The sequence below is a fragment of the Tamandua tetradactyla genome, chromosome 13, assembly GCF_023851605.1.
Source record: "Tamandua tetradactyla isolate mTamTet1 chromosome 13, mTamTet1.pri, whole genome shotgun sequence".
NCBI lineage: Eukaryota > Metazoa > Chordata > Mammalia > Pilosa > Myrmecophagidae > Tamandua > Tamandua tetradactyla.
In genome coordinates, this window is record NC_135339.1 from 5,405,806 (window position 1) to 5,423,069 (window position 17,264).

The window sequence follows — 17,264 nt, forward strand, 5'->3', positions numbered from 1 at the left end:
TAAAGTTTTATTTAAACAGTTGTTTAAAAATGAGCAGAAAAAAAATGAACAGAGAAAAACAAGTGCTAGCAAAAGAAATGTACCTATTCACTGTCAGCAGGGAAACGCAGCCCCTTGGAGGGCAGTGTGGTGAATCCACAGGAGGCTAGGGGTGGGGTTGCCATATGATCCTGAAGTTCAGTTGCTCAGTATATACCTGGAGGAACTGAGTATGGGGACACAAATGGACATTGGTACACTGGGGTTTACGGCAGCAGTGTTCATGATCTATGATAGATGGAGGTGGTCTAAGGGTATAACAACTGAGGAATGGAAAGGGGAACTATGATGTATACATAGAATGGACTACTGAGCAGCTGCAAGAAGGAATGAAGTTGTTAGGCTTGCAACTAGGTGTACGAACCTTAAGGACTGCATGTTGAATGAAATGTCAGAACAAAAAGACAAATATTATTAACATGCCTAATTCATATGGACTAACTATAATATAAAAATTTGGTGAACTGATGTCGAGAACGTGGGTTATCAGGTTGGGGCATATTGTAAAGGGTCCTAGATTGTAAGCTCTTAAAGTAGTTACATATATTCAGGAGGTGTAGCTGTTATTTCTAAATTCTGAGATTCTGAGCTGTTTGTTTATAACCTGGTTGTTCCCAGAAACTTCGGTATTTACATGACACCTGAGACTCAGAGTTAGAGCTCTGAAGCTATGAAAGTCAGAAGTACCCCATACAGGAACTGTTTAAAAAGTTATGAGAGGGATCAGACTTTGACTAGAGATATGAAGGAAGCTGATCTGGGTAGGACTAAAATAGATCAGAATACAGGGTAAGGGATGATATCATCCATATTTCAAAACTTCAACTTCTATTTGAGACCAAAGGGAGAGTTGTTCATTTGCTGCAAAATTTATATTTTGGGTAGTACATTTCCTAACTTAATTTCTATGGTCAGTTTAGTTGAACACCCTAAGCACAAGGAATCTTGAATAGGGCGTGAGATATTGTTATTTGGTCCAGGTTAGCATGATGCTCAGAGTAACTTGGGCAGTGTCCTGGTTTGCTAGCTGCTGGAACATGATATACTAGAAATGAATGGCTTTTAAAAGGGGGAATTTATGAGACTTCCTGGTCAAGATGGCGGCTTAACAGTGTGTGCATTGTAGTTCGTCCTCCAGAACAACTACTAAATAACCAGAAACAGTACAGAACAGCTCCTGGGGCCACATCACGTGACTGGAAACACCATGTACCCCAGTCTCGACCAGTCAAACAAGCTGCGAGCCCCCCCAGAACCGTGAGTTCCCAAAGCTGCGGCTGCTGGCGCCTCTCCCCCACAGGCTGATTCCCAGAGGGGAAAGGAAAGGAAATTTACCAGCAGCAGGGACTGAGCACAATTAAATGCTAATTGTGGAATTAATTAACAAATTCTGACTACTAAAAATAGGCCCCCCAGCTTAGGTGAACCTGGTCGAAGTGGAGGTTGCTAATTTTTGCCCCGGCACCAAGGGGGCAGGGCTGACAGAAAAAGGGGGGGGGAGAAGGAAACAGAGGTTTTTGTGGCTGTGTTTCTACAAAGGCTTGACTGCCTTTGGATATAGCAAGAGGACTTCTCAGGCTGCAACTGCCCCAGGTATAGGCAGAAGTGAGCTCTTTTGGGGGCTTGTCTGGAGCCTGTGCCTTCCCCAGAGGAGGGATGAAGCCCAACTCAGGTGGAATCCCTCTCTCAAGGAATTCAGACACCAGGTCTTGGTAATTTGAAGCCATTAAAACCAGCCTACAACCTCTCCTTTGTCTCCAGCATGCCCCCAGCAGGGAGAGTCTGCCAAAGTTAAAGGTACCGCATCATCTTATGCTGGTGGGAACTGCAGGCAGACAACTATCAAATACTGGGCAGGATAAGAAAAACAGAGCCCAGAGACTGCACAGCAAATTCTTTCAAACTGCTGGCTCTCACTCTCAGGGAAAACTGATGCAGGTGACTCTTTCCTTCTGACAGGAGGCCATTTTGGTCTGGGAAAATCCGGTTGGGGTCTATAATAAGTAGACCCTCCTAAGGGTGGTGGGGGAAGGGGAGATAGGCATCATACAAGTAAGGGAAGAAACAAGAAAACAAGAACTGAAAAATTCTCCTCTGTTAAACAAAAGTTAAGCTAGAGGTCCAGATAAAGCTCAACTGAATGTCAAAGAATAGACAGACAACAAATTCTTCCAGCAAGAAAACCCTAGGTAAAAGAAGTGAAAGCAATCTCCAGAATAAACTAATTAAGGAAATTAAATGCCTAGACACCAGCAAAAAATAAGAAACCACACTAGGAAAATTGAAGATATGGAACCTCTTTTGTTGCTCATATGTGGCCTCTCTCTCCAGCCAACACAGCAAGCAAACTCATCACCCTTCCCCTGTCTATGTGGGACGTGACTACCAGGGGTGTGGATCTTCCTGGCAATGTGGAACAGAAATCCCAGAATAAGCTGAGATTCAGCATCAAGGGATTGAGAAAACCTTCTTGACCAAAAGGGGGAAGAGTGAAATGAGACAAAGTGTCAATGGCTGAGAGATTCCAAACAGAGTTGAGAGGTTATCCTGGAGGTTATTCTTACACATTAAGTAGATATCACCTTGTTAACCAAGATGTAATGAAGAGGCTGGAGGGAACTGCCTGAAAATGTAGAACTGTGTTCCAGTAGCCATGTTTCTTGATGATGATTGAATAATGATATAGCTTTCACAGTGTGACTGAGATTGTGAAAACTTTGTGTCTGATGCTCCTTTTATCTACCCTGCCAACAGATGAGTAGAACATATGGAATAAAGATAAATAATAGAGGGAACAAATGTTAAAATAAATTTAGTTTGAAATGCTAGTGATAAATGAAAGCGAGGGGTAAGGGGTATGGTATGTACAATCTTTTTTTTTCTCTCTGTTATCGTTTTCTTTTTCTGTTGTCTTTTTATTTCTTTTTCTGAACTGATGCAAATGTTCTAAGAAATGAAGAATATGCAACTATGTGATGATATTAAGAATTACTGATTATATATGTAGAATGGAATGATATGTTAATGTTTTTGTTCTTAATTTTTTTAATTAATAAATTAAAAAATAAAAATTTTTTTATAAATTGGGGAATTTATTAAGTTGCAGGTTTATAGTTCTAAAGCTGTAAAAATGTCCAAATTAAAGCAAGGTTACAGAAATGTCCAATCTAAGGCATCCAGAGATGCCTTAGTTCAAGGCCGATGAGGTTCAGGGTTTCTCTCTCAACTGGAAAGACACACGGCAAAGATAGCGACTTCTGCTAGCTTTTTCTCAAGGCTTCTTATTTCATGGAGCTCCCCTAGGGGCGTTTTTCTTCTTCATTTCCAAAGGTCTCTCTGTGGCTCTCATCATCCTCAGGCTTTTTCCAAAATACTTCCTCTTTCAAAGGATTCCAGTAAACTAATCAAGTCCACCTGGAATACGTGGAGTCACATCTCCCTCTGTTCAAAATTTAATACCCATAACTGGGTGAGTCACATGTGCATGGAGATAACTTAATCAAGTTTCCACCCTACATTATTGAATAGGGATGAAAAGAAAACAGTTGCTCCCACAAGATTGATCAGGATTTAAACATGGCTTTTCTAGGATACACAAATCCATTTTAACAGCACAGGCAGTGAATAAAGACGCAAAGTCCCCTTGGGGGAACGGGGAGAAAGAAAATACTCAACTTCCTCATTTGGAGAATTTCTGATACTCGTGCAAGCAGTAGGAACAACCAAATCAATAGGCCAAGCCCTCAATGTCGGGGTTTGCCATTATGAAACTTATTCCTAATCAGGCCTAAGAGTCACCCCCAGAGAACGTCTTTTGTTTCTCAGATGTGGCCTCTCTCTCTAAGCCAACTCAGCAAGTGAACTCACTGCCCTCCCTCCTATGTGGGTGTAAATCTCCCTGGCAAGGCAGGACAGAAATTCCAGGATGAGCCAGGACCTGGTATCAAGGGATTGAGAAAGATTTTTTGACAAAAAGAGGGAAGAGATAAGTGAGACAAAATAAAGTTCAATGGCTGAGAGATTTCAGAGTCAAGAGGTTATCCTGGAGGTTATTTTTATGCATTACATAGATATCCCTTTGTAATTTATGGTGTATTGCAGCAGCTGGAGGGAAGCACCTGAAACTGTTGAGTTGTGTTCCAGTACCCTTGATTGTCGAAGACAATTGTATAAAGATATAATTTTTACAATGTGACTGTGTGATCGTGAAACCCTTGTGCCTGATGCTCCTTTTACCCAGGGTATGGACAGATGAATAAAAAAATACCAATAATAAATAAATGAGCAAATAAAGCAGAGGGGGACGACAAAGTGTAAAATAAAGTAGGTAGATGGAACTACTAGTGGCCAATGAGAGAAAGGATAAGGGGTATGATATGTATGAGTTGTTTTTTTTTTAATTTCTTTTTCTGGAGTGATACAAATGTTTGAAAAAATGATCGCAGTGATGAATACACAACTATGTGATGTTACTGAGAGCCACTGATTATATACCATATATGGAATGTATGTGTGTGAAGACTTTTCAATAAAAACATTAAGAAAAAATAAAGATGATGCAATTGAGTCATATATGTGGTTTGTAGTTGACTGGCTTCTTTCACTCAGTATAATTTTTTCAAGGTTCCCTGATCTTGCAGTAAGCATTTATCTATCAAATTGTGTCTCACTGTATAGATAAGACATATTGTGGCTATCTGTTTATTTATTGATGGACATTCGATTTGTATCCACATTTTTGGCTACTATGGATGGTACTGCCATGAACATTCACATGCAAATTTTTTTTAACTATTTTATCCATTAAAAAAATTAACAAAACATTTAGAAATCATTCCATTCTACATATAAAATCAGTAATTCTTAATATCATCACATAGTTGCATATTCATCATTTCTTAGTACATTTGCATTGATTTAGAAAAAGAAATAAAAAGACAACAGAAAAAGAAATAATAGTGAAAAAAAACTATACATACCGTACCCCTTACCCATCGCTTTCACTATTGCAAACTTAATTTATTTTAACATTTATTCCCCCTATTATTTATTTTTATTCCATATGTTCTACTCTTCTGTTGATATGGTAGCTAAAAGGAGCATCAGACATAAGGTTTTCACATTCACACAGTTTCATTGTGAAAGCTGTATCACTGTTCAATCATCATCAAGAAACATGGCTACTGGAACACAGCACTACATTTTCAGGCAATTCCCTCCAGCCTCTCCACTACATCTTGAACAACAAGGTGATATCTACTTAATGTGTAAGAATAACCTCCAGGATAACCTCTTGACTCTGTTTGTTATCTCTCAGCCATTGAAACTTTGTCTCATTTTACTCTTCCCCCTTTCGTTCAAGAAGGTTCTCTCAGTCTCCTGATGTAAATTCTCAGCTCATTCTAGGGTTTTTCTCAGTCCTTTGATGCTAAGTCTCAGCTCATTCCAGGATCTTAGTCCCACGTTGCCAGGAAGGTCCACACCCCTGGGAGTCATGTCCCACGCAGAGAGGGGGAGGGTGGTGAGACTGCTCCTCATATTGGCTGGAGAGAGAGGCCACACCTGAGCAACAAAACAGGCTCTCTTGGGGTTGACTCTTAGGCCTAAATTTTAAGTAGACTTGACCTATCTTTTGTGGGGTTAAGTTTCATGGGAACAAACCCCAAGACTGGGGACGCAGCCTACAGCTTTGGTTGTCCACACTGCTTGTGAGAATATCAAGAATTCAACTTGGGGAAGTTGAATTTCTCCCCACTCTCACCATTCCCTGAAGGGAGCTTGCAAATACTATTCCAGTCACTGATCAAATCATTCTGGGATTCATCGGGGGATCACTCTGGACAAACCAACAAAATCTCATGTGCTACCTGAGATTCCAAGTACTTATGACATTCAATCAAACTATCTACATGAGTTATATTAGGAAATGCTCTAGTCAAAATCTAAATTTTGTAACGAATAAACATTTTTTGCATTAGTCTCACACATAAGGTGACATTTTTAAGTATTAGTTATCATCTATTTTCAGCACCCTGCAATAATGACAATCCTTTGTTCTTCCTCATGGAAAACCGTTTTAAAATTTGTACATTGTACATTTCACCATTCTTATACACTCTAGGCATTCCTAGATTATACCATCTCAATCTTTAACATCTATCTTTCTTTCTCATTTCATTTCTGTCCCCAGCCCTCCTCCCTCTATTATTCTCACATGCAGCTTCATTCAGTGTTTTAACATAATTACATTACAGTTAGGTAGTATTGTGCTGTCCATTTCTGAGTTTTTGTATCCAGTCCTGTTGCACAGTCCGAATCCCTTCAGCTCCAATTACCCACTATCTTACCCTATTTCTATCTCCTGATGGTCTCTGTTACCAATGACATATTCCAAGTTTATTCACTAATGTCGGTTCATATCAGTGAGACCATACAGTATTTGTCCTTTAGTTTTTGTCTAGTCTCACTCAGCATAATGTTCTCTAGGTCCATCTATGTTGTTACATACTTCATAAGTTTATTCTGTCTTAGAGCTGCATAATATTCCATCATATGTATATACCACAGTTTGTTTAGCTCCTCTCTGTTGATGGACATTTTGGCTGTTTCCATCTCCTTGCAATTGTAAATAATGCTGCTATAAACATTGGTGTGCAGATGTCCGTTTGTGTCTTTGCCCTTAAGTCCTCTGAGTAGATACCTAGCAATGGTATTGCTGGGTCATATGGCAATTCTATATAAAGCTTTTTGAGGAACCGCCAAACTGCCTTCCACAGTGGTTGCATCATTTGACATTCCCACTAACAATGGATAAGTGTGCCTCTTTCTCCACATCCTCTCCAGCACTCGTCATTTTCTGTTTTGTTGATAATGGCCATTCTGGTGGGTGTGAAATGATATCTCATTGTGATTTTGATTTACATTTCTCTAATGGCCAGGGACATTGAGCATCTCTTCATGTGCCTTTTGACTATTTGTATTTCCTCTTCTGAGAAGTGTCTGTTCAAGTCTTCTTCCCATTTTGTAACTGGATTGGCTGTCTTTTTGTTGTTGAGTTCAACAATCTCTTTATAAATTCTGGATACTAGACCTTTATCTGATATGTCGTTTCCAAATATTGTCTCCCATTGTGTAGGCTGTCTTTTTACTTTCTTGATGAAGTTCTTTGATGCAGAAAAGTGTTTAATTTTGAGGAGCTCCCATTTATTTCTTTTTTTCTTCAGTGCTCTTGCTTTAGGTGTAAGGTCCATAAAACCGCCTCCAATTATAAGATTCATAAGATATCTCCCTACATTTTCCTCTAACTGTTTTATGGTCTTAGACCTAATGTTTAGATCTTTGATCCATTTTGAGTAAACTTTTGTATAGGGTGTGAGATACGGGTCCGCTTTCATTCTTTTGCATATGGATATCCAGTTCTCTAGGCATTATTTATTGAAGGAACTGTTCTGTCCCAGGTGAGTTGGCTTGACTGCCTGATCAAAGATCAAATGTCCATAGATGAGAGGGTCTATATCTGAGCACTCTATTCGATTCCATTGGTCGATATATCTTTATGCCAGTACCACGGTTTTAGACCACTGTGGCTTCATAATATGCCTTAAAGTCAGGTAGCGTGAGACCTCAGCTTTGTTTTTTTTCCTCAAGATACTTTTAGCAATTCGGGGCACCCTGCCCTTCTAGATAAATTTGCTTATTGGTTTTTCCATTTCTGAAAAGTAAGTTGTTGGGATTTTGATTGGTATTGCATTGAATCTGTAAATCAATTTAGGTAGACTTGACATCTTAACTATATTTAGTCTTCCAATCCATGAACATGGTATGCCCTTCCATCTACTTAGGTCTTCTGTGATTTCCTTTAACAGTTTCTTGTAGTTTTCTTTGTATAGGTCTTTTGTCTCTTTAGTTAAATTTATTGCTAAGTATTTTATTTTTTTAGTTGCAATTGTAAATGGAATTTGTTTCTTGATTTCCCCCTCAGCTTGTTCATTGCTAGTGTATAGAAACGCTACAGATTTTTGAATGTTGATCTTGTAACCTGCCACTTTGCTGTACTCGTTTATTAGCTCTAGTAGTTTTGCTGTGGACTTTTCAGGGTTTTCGACGTATAGTATCATATCATCTGCAAACAGTGATAGTTTTACTTCTTCCTTTCCAATTTTGGGGCCTTGTATTTCTTTTTCTTGTCTAATTGCTCTGGCTAGAACTTCCAACACAATGTTGAATAACAGTGGTGATAATGGACATCCTTGTCTTGTTCCTGATTCATTGAGGATGATATTAGCTGTGGCTTTTTCATATATTCCCTCTATCACTTTAAGGAAGTTCCCTTGTATTCCTATCCTTTGAAGTGTTTTCAACAGGAAAGGATGTTGACTCTTGTCAAATGCCTTCTCTGCATCAATTGAGATGATCATGTGATTTTTCTGCTTTGATTTGTTGATATGGTGTATTACATTAATTGATTTTCTTATGTTGAACCATCCTTGCATACCTGGGATGAATCCTACTTGGTCATGATGTATAATTCTTTTAATGTGTTGCTGGATTCGATTTGCTAGAATTTTGTTGAGGATTTTTGCATCTATTTTCATTAGAGAGATTGGTCTGTAGTTCTCTTTTTTTGTAATATCTTTGCCTGGTTTTGGTATGAGGGTGATGTTGGCTTCATAGAATGAATTAGGTAGCTTTCCCTCCACTTTAATTTTTTTGAAGAGTTTGCGCAGGATTGGTACTAATTTTCTCTGGAATGTTTGGTAGAATTCACATGTGAAGCTGTCTGATCCTGGACTTTTATTTTGGGCAGCTTGTTAATGAATGATTCAATTTCTTTGCTTGTGATTGGTTTGTTGAGGTCACCTATTTCTTCTTGAGTCAAAGTTGGTTGTTCATTCCCTTCTAGGAAGTTGTCCATTTCATCTACATTGTTGTATTTATTAGCATAAAGTTGTTCATAGTATCCTGTTATTACCTCCTTTATTTCTGTGAGGTCAGTGGTTATGTCTCCTCTTCCATTTCTGATCTTATTTGTTTGCGTCCTCTCTCTTCTTCTTTCTGTCAGTCTTGCTAAGGGCCCTTCAATCTTATTGATTTTCTCATAGAACCAACTTCTGGTCTTATTGATTTTCTCTATTATTTTCATGTTCTCAATTTCATTTATTTCTGCTCTAATCTTTGTTATTTCTTTCCTTTTGCTTGACTTGGGGTTAGTTTGCTGTTCTTTCTCCAGTTCTTCCAAATGGACAGTTAATTCTTTAATTTCTGCCCTTTCTTTTTTTTTGATATAGGCATTTAGGGCAATAAATTTCCCTCTTAGCACTGCCTTTGCTGCATCCCATAAGTTTTGATACGTTGTGTTTTCATTTTCATTCGCCTCGAGATATTTACTAATTTCTCTTGTAATTTCTTCCTTGACCCACTGGTTGTTTAAGAGTGTGTTGTTGAGCCTCCATGTATTTGTGAATTTTCTGGCGCTTTGTCTATTATTGATTTCCAACTAAATTCCTTTATGATCTGAGAAAGTGTTGTGTATGATTTCAATCTTTTTAAATTTGTTGAGACTTGCTTTGTGACCTAGCATATGGTCTATCTTTGAGAATGATCCATGAGCACTTGAGAAAAAGGTGTATCCTGCTGTTGTCAGGTGTAATGTCCTATAAATGTCTGTTACGTCTACCTCATTTATTGTAATATTCAAATTCTCTGTTTCTTTATTGATCCTCTGTCTAGATGTTCTGTCCATTGATGAGAGTGGGGAGTTGAAGTCTCCAACTATTATGGTAGATGTGTCTATTTCCCTTTTCAGTGTTTGCAGTGTTTGTCTCATGTATTTTGGGGCATTGTGGTTCGGTGCATAAATATTTATGATTGTTATGTCTTCTTGTTGAATTGTTACTTTTATTAGTAGATAGTATCCTTCTTTGTCTCTTTTAACTGTTTTACATTTGAAGTATAATTTGTTGGATATTAGTATAGCTACTCCCGCTCTTTTCTGGTTGTTATTTGCATGAAATATCTGTTCCCAGCCTCTCACTTTCAACCTATGTTTATCTTTGGGTCTAAGATGTGTTTCCTGTAGACAGCATATAGAAGGATCCTGTTTTTTAATCCATTCTGCCAGTCTATGTCTTTTGATTGGGGAGTTCAGTCCCTTAACATTTAGTGTTATTACTGTTTAGGTAGTACTTTCCTCTACCATTTTGTCTTTTGTATTTTATATATCATATCTAATTTTCCTTCTTTCTACACTCTTATCCACACCTCTCTCTCCTGTCTTTTTGTATCTGTCTCTAGTGCCCCCTTTAGTATTTCTTGCAGAGCTGGTCTCTTGGTCACAAATTCTCTCAGTGACTTTTTGTCTGAAAATGTTTTAATTTCTCCCTCATTTTTGAAGGAAATTTTGCTGGATATAGAATTCTTGGTTGGCAGTTTTTCTCTTTTAGTAATTTAAATACACCATCCCACTGTCTTCTTGCCTCCATGGTTTCTGCTGAGAAATCTATAGTCTTATTGGGTTTCCCTTGTATGTGATAGATTGCTTTTCTCTTGCTGCTTTCAAGATCCTCTCTCTCTCTTTGACCTCTGACACTCTGACTAGTAAGTGTCTTGGAGAACATCTGTTTGGATCTATTCTCTTTGGGGTATGCTGCACTTCTTGGATCTGTAATTTTAGGTCTTTCATAAGAGTTGGGAAATTTTTAGTGATAATTTCTTCCATTCGTTTTTCTCCTCCTTTTCCCTTCTCTTCTCCTTCCAGGACCCCCACAACACGTATATTTGTGCGCTTCATATTATCATTCAGTTCCCTGAGTCCCTGCTCATATTTTTCCATTTTTTCCCCTATACTTTCTGTATCTTGTTGGATTTCAGATGTTCCGTCCTCCAGTTCACTAATCCTAACCTGTGTCTCTTGAAATCTACCATTGTAGGTTTCCATTGTTGTTTTCATCTCTTCTACTGTATCTTTCATTCCCATAAGTTCTGTGATTTGTTTTTTCAGACTTTCAATTTCTTCTTTTTGTTCATTTCTTGCCTTCTTCATGTCCTCCCTCAATTCATTGATTTTGTTTTTGATGAGGTTTTCCATTTCTGTTCGTATATTCAGAATTAGTTGTCTCAGCTCCTGTATCTCATTTGAACTATTGGTTTGTTCCTTTGACTGGGCCATATCTTCAATTTTCCTGGTGTGATTTGTTATTTTTTGCTGGCGTCTGGACATTTAATTACCTTAATTAGTTTATTCTGGAGATTGCTTTCACTTATCTTACCTAGGGTTTTCTTGCTAGATGAGTTTGTTTTCTATCTGTTCATTGACCTTCAGTTCAGGTTTTTCTGGGCCTCTAGCTTAAGGTTTGTTTAACAGAGGGTAATTTTTCAGTTCTTATTTTCTTGTTTCTTGTCCTGCTTGTAAGGTACCTTTTCCCTCCCCACCCTTAGGAGGGTCTACGTAGGTATTACAGACTCCAGCCAGGTTTTCCCGGACTAAGCTGGCCTTCTTTCAGGGGGAAGGAATCACCTGCGTCAGTTTTCCCTGAGTGTGAGACCCAGCAGGTTGGAAGACTTTCCTGTGAAGTCTCTGGGCTCTGTTTTTCTTATCCTGCCCAGTATGTGGCGCTTGTCTGTCTGCAGGTCCCCCAGCAAAAGGTGTTGTTGCTCCTTTAACTTTGGAAGGCCCTCCCTGCTGGGGGCGTGGTGGAGAAGGAGGAAAGGTTGTAGGCTGGTTTTAATGGCTTCAAATTGCGAAGCCCTGGGGTCTGAATTCCTTGAGAGAGGGATTCCACCTGAGTTGCGTTTCACCCCTCCCGTGGGGAAGGTTCAGGCAGGAGACAGCCCTGAGAGCAGCCTGTTTCTGCGTATGCTTGGGGCCGTTGCAGCCTGTGTAATCCCGCCACTGAATCCAGAGGCAGCCAAGCCTCCGTAGAAACAGCCACAGAAGGCTCTGTTTCGTCCCCTTTCCTCTTTTTCGGTTAGCCCAATAGGCGACCTCCACTTGACCAATTTCGCCTGAGCTGGGGGCCTATTTTTAGTAGTCAGAATTTGTTTATTAATGCCACTACTGGTGTTTGTTTGGACTCAGTCTCTGCTACTATTAGAGTTTCTTTCCTTTCCCTCCGGGAAGCCACCTGTGGGGGAGGGGCGCTGGGCGCCCCGGCTTGGGGAACTCACTGATCCGGAGACTTGCAGCCGGTCCAGCTGGTCCAGACTGGGGTACACTGTGTGTCCGGTCACTGTCGTGGCTCTGGAAGCTGTTCTGTACTGTTTTCTGTTTATTTAGTAGTTGATCTGGAGGACGAACTAAAACGCGCGCACATTACTAAGCCGCCATCTTGGCCCCTCTCCCACATGCAAATTTTTGTATGACATATATTTTCATTTATCTTTGGTACCTAGTTAAGTATTAAATTGCTGGGTCATATAGTGACTCTATATTTAGCATTTTGCGGAAGTATTGAGTTGTTTTCCAGAGTGACTTCTCTATTTTACAATGCAAGCAGTAATACATCAGGGTTTCAATTACTCTACATCTTTCTCAACACTTCTTATTATCTGTCTTTTAGAATACAGCCACCCTAGGAGGGATGAAGTGCTATTATTTGATTTTGATTTCCATTTTGCTAATGAATAATGATGATAAACATTAAAAAAAAAATGAACTGCAAAGACAAAGGCAGCAGGCCAGATGTGGGTGAGTGGGTAGGCCAGATGTTTCCTCCAGGTGTTGGGGTTGTGGCCAGAAGGGGTTCCCTGGAAGAGAGCTCTAAGCTCCAATGCTGAGTCCAGGCATGAGACGAGCCCTCCCAATGTTGGAACTGCAGTAGCCCATGCCTCACAGGGACTGCAGGCTTTCCTTCAGAGTTGACACTGCAAAGATCCAGCATAGGTACCAGCCACTACAGTGTCTTGCCAATCAGATTTTTTCAGCCAGAGGTCTCAGACTGAAAAGGACTTCTCAAAGAAGCATTCAACCCTGATGTATGATGCTTCTAAGACTCTTCTGGACCCCGAGGGGACTGTATACCTTGTGTGTTAGTTTGCAAGCTGACAGAATGCAATATACCAGAACTGGAACAGCATTTAAAAGGGGGAATTTAATAAGTTAAAGTTTACAGTTCTAAGGAAGTGAAAGTGTCCAAATTAAGGTAAAGAATAACGGTTACTTCAAGAAAGGCCAATGGGTCTAGAATACCTCTGTTAGCTGAGAAATCACATGGCTGGATCTGCACATCCCTTGCTCCTGTGCTCCATTGCTTTTCAGCCTCTGTGCCTGTGGGGGTTCCTCACCTTGCCTCTCAAGGGCTGGCTTTCATCTCTTGGCTTCCCTTGGCTCTCTCCAGGTTCTTGCTTAACACCTCATGGGAATGTCTGCTGTGTTTCAAGCATCTCTAAAGATCCATACCTCTATTCTCCACAAATCCGCATCTGTGTCATCTCTGCTCTGAAATTTCTGAGGCTTCTGTCATTTCTGCCGCTTTGCTAGGCTCTGTCAATTCTCTAAGCTCTGTCATTTCTGGCTCTCTCTCCAAAATGTTTCCTCTTTTAAAGGATTCCTATAAGCTAATTAAGATCCACCTGGAATGGATGGAGTAATATCTTCATCTAATCAAAAGTTAATACCCACAGTTGGGTGTGTCACATCTCTATGGAGATAATCTAATCAAGTTTCCAACCTACAGCACTGAATAGGGATAGAAAGAAACGGCTGCTCCTAAAAGACTGGATCAGCATTAAAACATGGCTTTTCTGGGTTATATAACAGATTCAAATCAGCACACCTTGTAAACTAAAGCTCCACGGAATTGAGATTCATGAGGAGAATGATTATGAAATGGACAGGGAATTCCTCATGGAAATAATGGAAATCACAGAAAATCTCACAGAAGGAGGCACAAAAGAGACTGAATCCAATGTCAGAGGTAAACAAAGAATATATTGACAGTGTTAGCAGAGTTTTTAACAAGATGACTTTAAAAAAGTCAAGGAAATTTTAATAAAGATGAAACACCTTTCAAATGTAGGACAAAAGATCACGTTAAGAGAATATTACACTCTAACTGTTGCTAATTTAAAAGGTTTTAAAATCAAGTTCTGATATGTTTCTTTAAAAAATGAAGATAATGACTTCAGGATTGCCAGAGAGCAATAGTAGTTGCTTAAATTTGAACTTCTCCATGCATTCTCCAAAACAAAAAACAGATCAAAAAGGAAAGCAAATAAAATCACCCATAACCCACGTCTTCAGAAAAAAATAGGAGAGGGAAAATGTAATAAACTTTCAATCACCTGTGAGTAGGAAAACACTCAAATCCGACAGACTGAACTGAAATGCTTCTGGTGAGAGAAAGATAGGGTGGACACCTCATCACAGACAAAACTGTCATGGAACAAAAATAAAATAATCCTCCAAAAAAGAAAGTTCCATTTAATTATGAAAATACTGAAAGCAAGTCGAACGTGTCATAACAAAAAAGTTATTAGGGCAACACTTCTAGGGGAAAGTAGGAGAGGGCACCCTTTGGGCATCTGATAGTGAAGGTAACGGAGAAAGCAAGAGGTGGAAAGTCAGGATCCTATATAAACTAAAGGGGATCACAAAATCAGAAAACACAACCACCTCTGCCCCTCCAAAAAACAAGTGTAATGGATTTAAAAACCTGCAATTCACTATACTAAGAGAAGAGGGTGCCCCTGAAATAAGAATCTTACTTTCCAATCCAAATTCCTCATTTCTGAATACACAAAACTGTTAATGCTTATCCAAGTAAATGAAAATTAGGAAAATCAGAAAATAAACAGAAAAAGGCAAACCAAATGCATAAATAGCCACTATAAAAAAGGGAGAATCAGACTATTTCAGCTGACAAAAATTCTCCCCTAAAACAATGAAGCAAAAGAAAACTATATCACAACACCCTGATCTGATTTATACCCTTAAGTTAATATTTGTAGATTTTGGTTTTTTACAGGCACAGGAGATCATAAACTCAAAAATTAAGGCCACAAATGGGCAAAAAAAAAAAATAGGAATATAAAAAATAAAAACCGACTAAACTCCGAAAATCCTCTAAGAAAACACCTAAAGCTACCCTCCCCCCAAATCAGAAGGGATACAGAAGTTCTGAAAAATACAGTCAGCAAATTGGCTCTAACTGACACACACACAACAATGCATATAACTAAAGAATAGACATTCGTTTTCAAATGCAGGAGTGGCATTGACCCATATGCTCAGTCACAAATCAAATCTCAATGAATTTTAAATGATTGAAATCACTTAGAATATATTTTCTGACCACAGCAAAACTAGGCTACAAATCAATAACAAAAAGTTATACAGGTGTGGCCCAGGGAAGCTGGAGGGGTGAGGCAACACCACCCGGGAGCAAGGCGGCATATCAAGCTGAGACTGAAGACACATATTTGAAGATCACAGAAACAATTGCATTGACTTTTTCTTGGAAAAGACACAATATAGGACCTACAAGCCCTATATTTACCTTGAAAGACCTCTGATATAAAATTTAGGACAACAAATCTTGAAAGGAATGGAGAAACATCAGAGAGCATTTTTTATTTGGATGATGCTTTGTGGAAAATTCACTTAACATTAGTGATAGCTGTTTTTTTTCTTTTACCTGGGCGTTTTCTGTTGTCTGCCACCAGCTGTCTTCCTCCTTGAACTCCACTTATTGTTCTTTGGGGGCCAAAGAAAAGGTCTTCTGGAATCTTGGCAGCCACTCGGGCTGTCTCTGGTGTTCAGAGTACAGTGGCAAGTCTGTGGGCTTTGCTGTTGGACCCTATTCTTCAAGGTGATAAAGTAGTTAACAAGCAGAACTGGTATTGGTTCAACATTGCAACTATAAATGGATTCTTTTTCTTTGAAAATGTGACATTTCACCTGTCCAACCTGTTTTTCCAGATGTTTGATTTGCTTTTATTATCCATCATATCTTTGCCTTTCTTGGATTTCTTGGTTCCATGATCGCTCTCAAAGCTGGCCACTATCTAGCTATGACCAGAATGCTTTTGGAGATAAGTACCTCTTTTACTTGCATTTCCTAGATGCTCTTAAAGGTTGGTTGGTCAGAGTCTCTGTTTTGGAAGCTAAATCAGTGGCTGATGATTCACATGTTTCATTGCCACATTATCCTAACCTACCACATGTGGTGAGTGCGTTTTTGGCACTGGGAAGGTTTCATCGGCAGTCATTGTATCTGCCTCACTGTGCACTCACTCTTCCTTGTTGGACTAGCTCTGCTTACACTAATAATTAATCCATACTGGACCCATAAGAAGACTCAGCAACTTCACAATCCAGTAGATTGGGAATTCGCACAACCAGAAACAAAGAGCCGTCAACCTGAAAAAACCAATGGGCAGGTACTCCAGAAGAAGCAATAGCAGTTTCAGGAACAAAATGACTCCTGATATTACCTACCTGCAAGATAATAGTGCATGTGCTTATATGAAGTTCCTTAAAGAATGAATTTTATATATTTAAAAAAAGTGAATGTTTTTATTTAGTCTTGTTTCTAAGTAAAATGCTAACTTCATATTTCATTAGTATTAATTTTGAAGTAACCTTGGAGTAGATTCTTGGTTTACCTGTAGGATCAGATTTTTGTCATTATAATTGAACTGTTTTGGTTCATTCCTGGTAAGCTTAACCAGGAATGAACCAAGGGATCACTTTAACTCCTTTAAGAAAAGAGGTCCTTGAGATCACGGAAGGATTTTAGTAACCAGGTATGTCTAGATTTTAGCGCCATTTAAAATGACTAAGTTACCTAACGGCGTTCAAACTGGGCCCTAATTCTGTAGTGTTTCTCTGTAGATTTCAGGATATTGATCACTGTTGCCCTACATGATATGAGCTACACCGGGACATTTTTAGAGACTATCATTAGTTGCAGCCTGAGATCCCCAGAAGGTTTCTTGCAACATTCCCTTGAGTGGGACTCCAGAGTGCTGGGGTTGGGTCATTCTCTTTTCAATACCTGATAAGATGTCCTGTTTTCCTTTTCCTGCTGACACACAAGGTCTATCAATGTCAACTTAGGAACATTATTGACAGATGTACACAATTTTATTTTGGCCATGAGTATGTAATTAAAATAAAATGTGTTTTTTTCAAAAGCATATTGTGCATAGTGGTCCTGAAAGTTATGTGACTTGTGCTGGTAAGCAATAGTGTATTTTTATTAGTTGTGCTTTAAACTTCATAAATG

At 39.1% G+C, this 17,264-nt stretch overlaps 1 protein-coding gene and 1 pseudogene across 5 annotated transcripts in view; one reads left to right on the forward strand and one right to left on the reverse strand.

The window, feature by feature from the left end:
• The window catches only part of ZFAND4 (zinc finger AN1-type containing 4), a 90,906-nt gene that overhangs the window by 10,910 nt on the left and 62,732 nt on the right, over nt 1-17,264 (reverse strand). The window lies entirely within an intron of this gene.
• LOC143654499 (protein CLN8 pseudogene) lies at nt 1,247-16,485 on the forward strand (annotated as a pseudogene).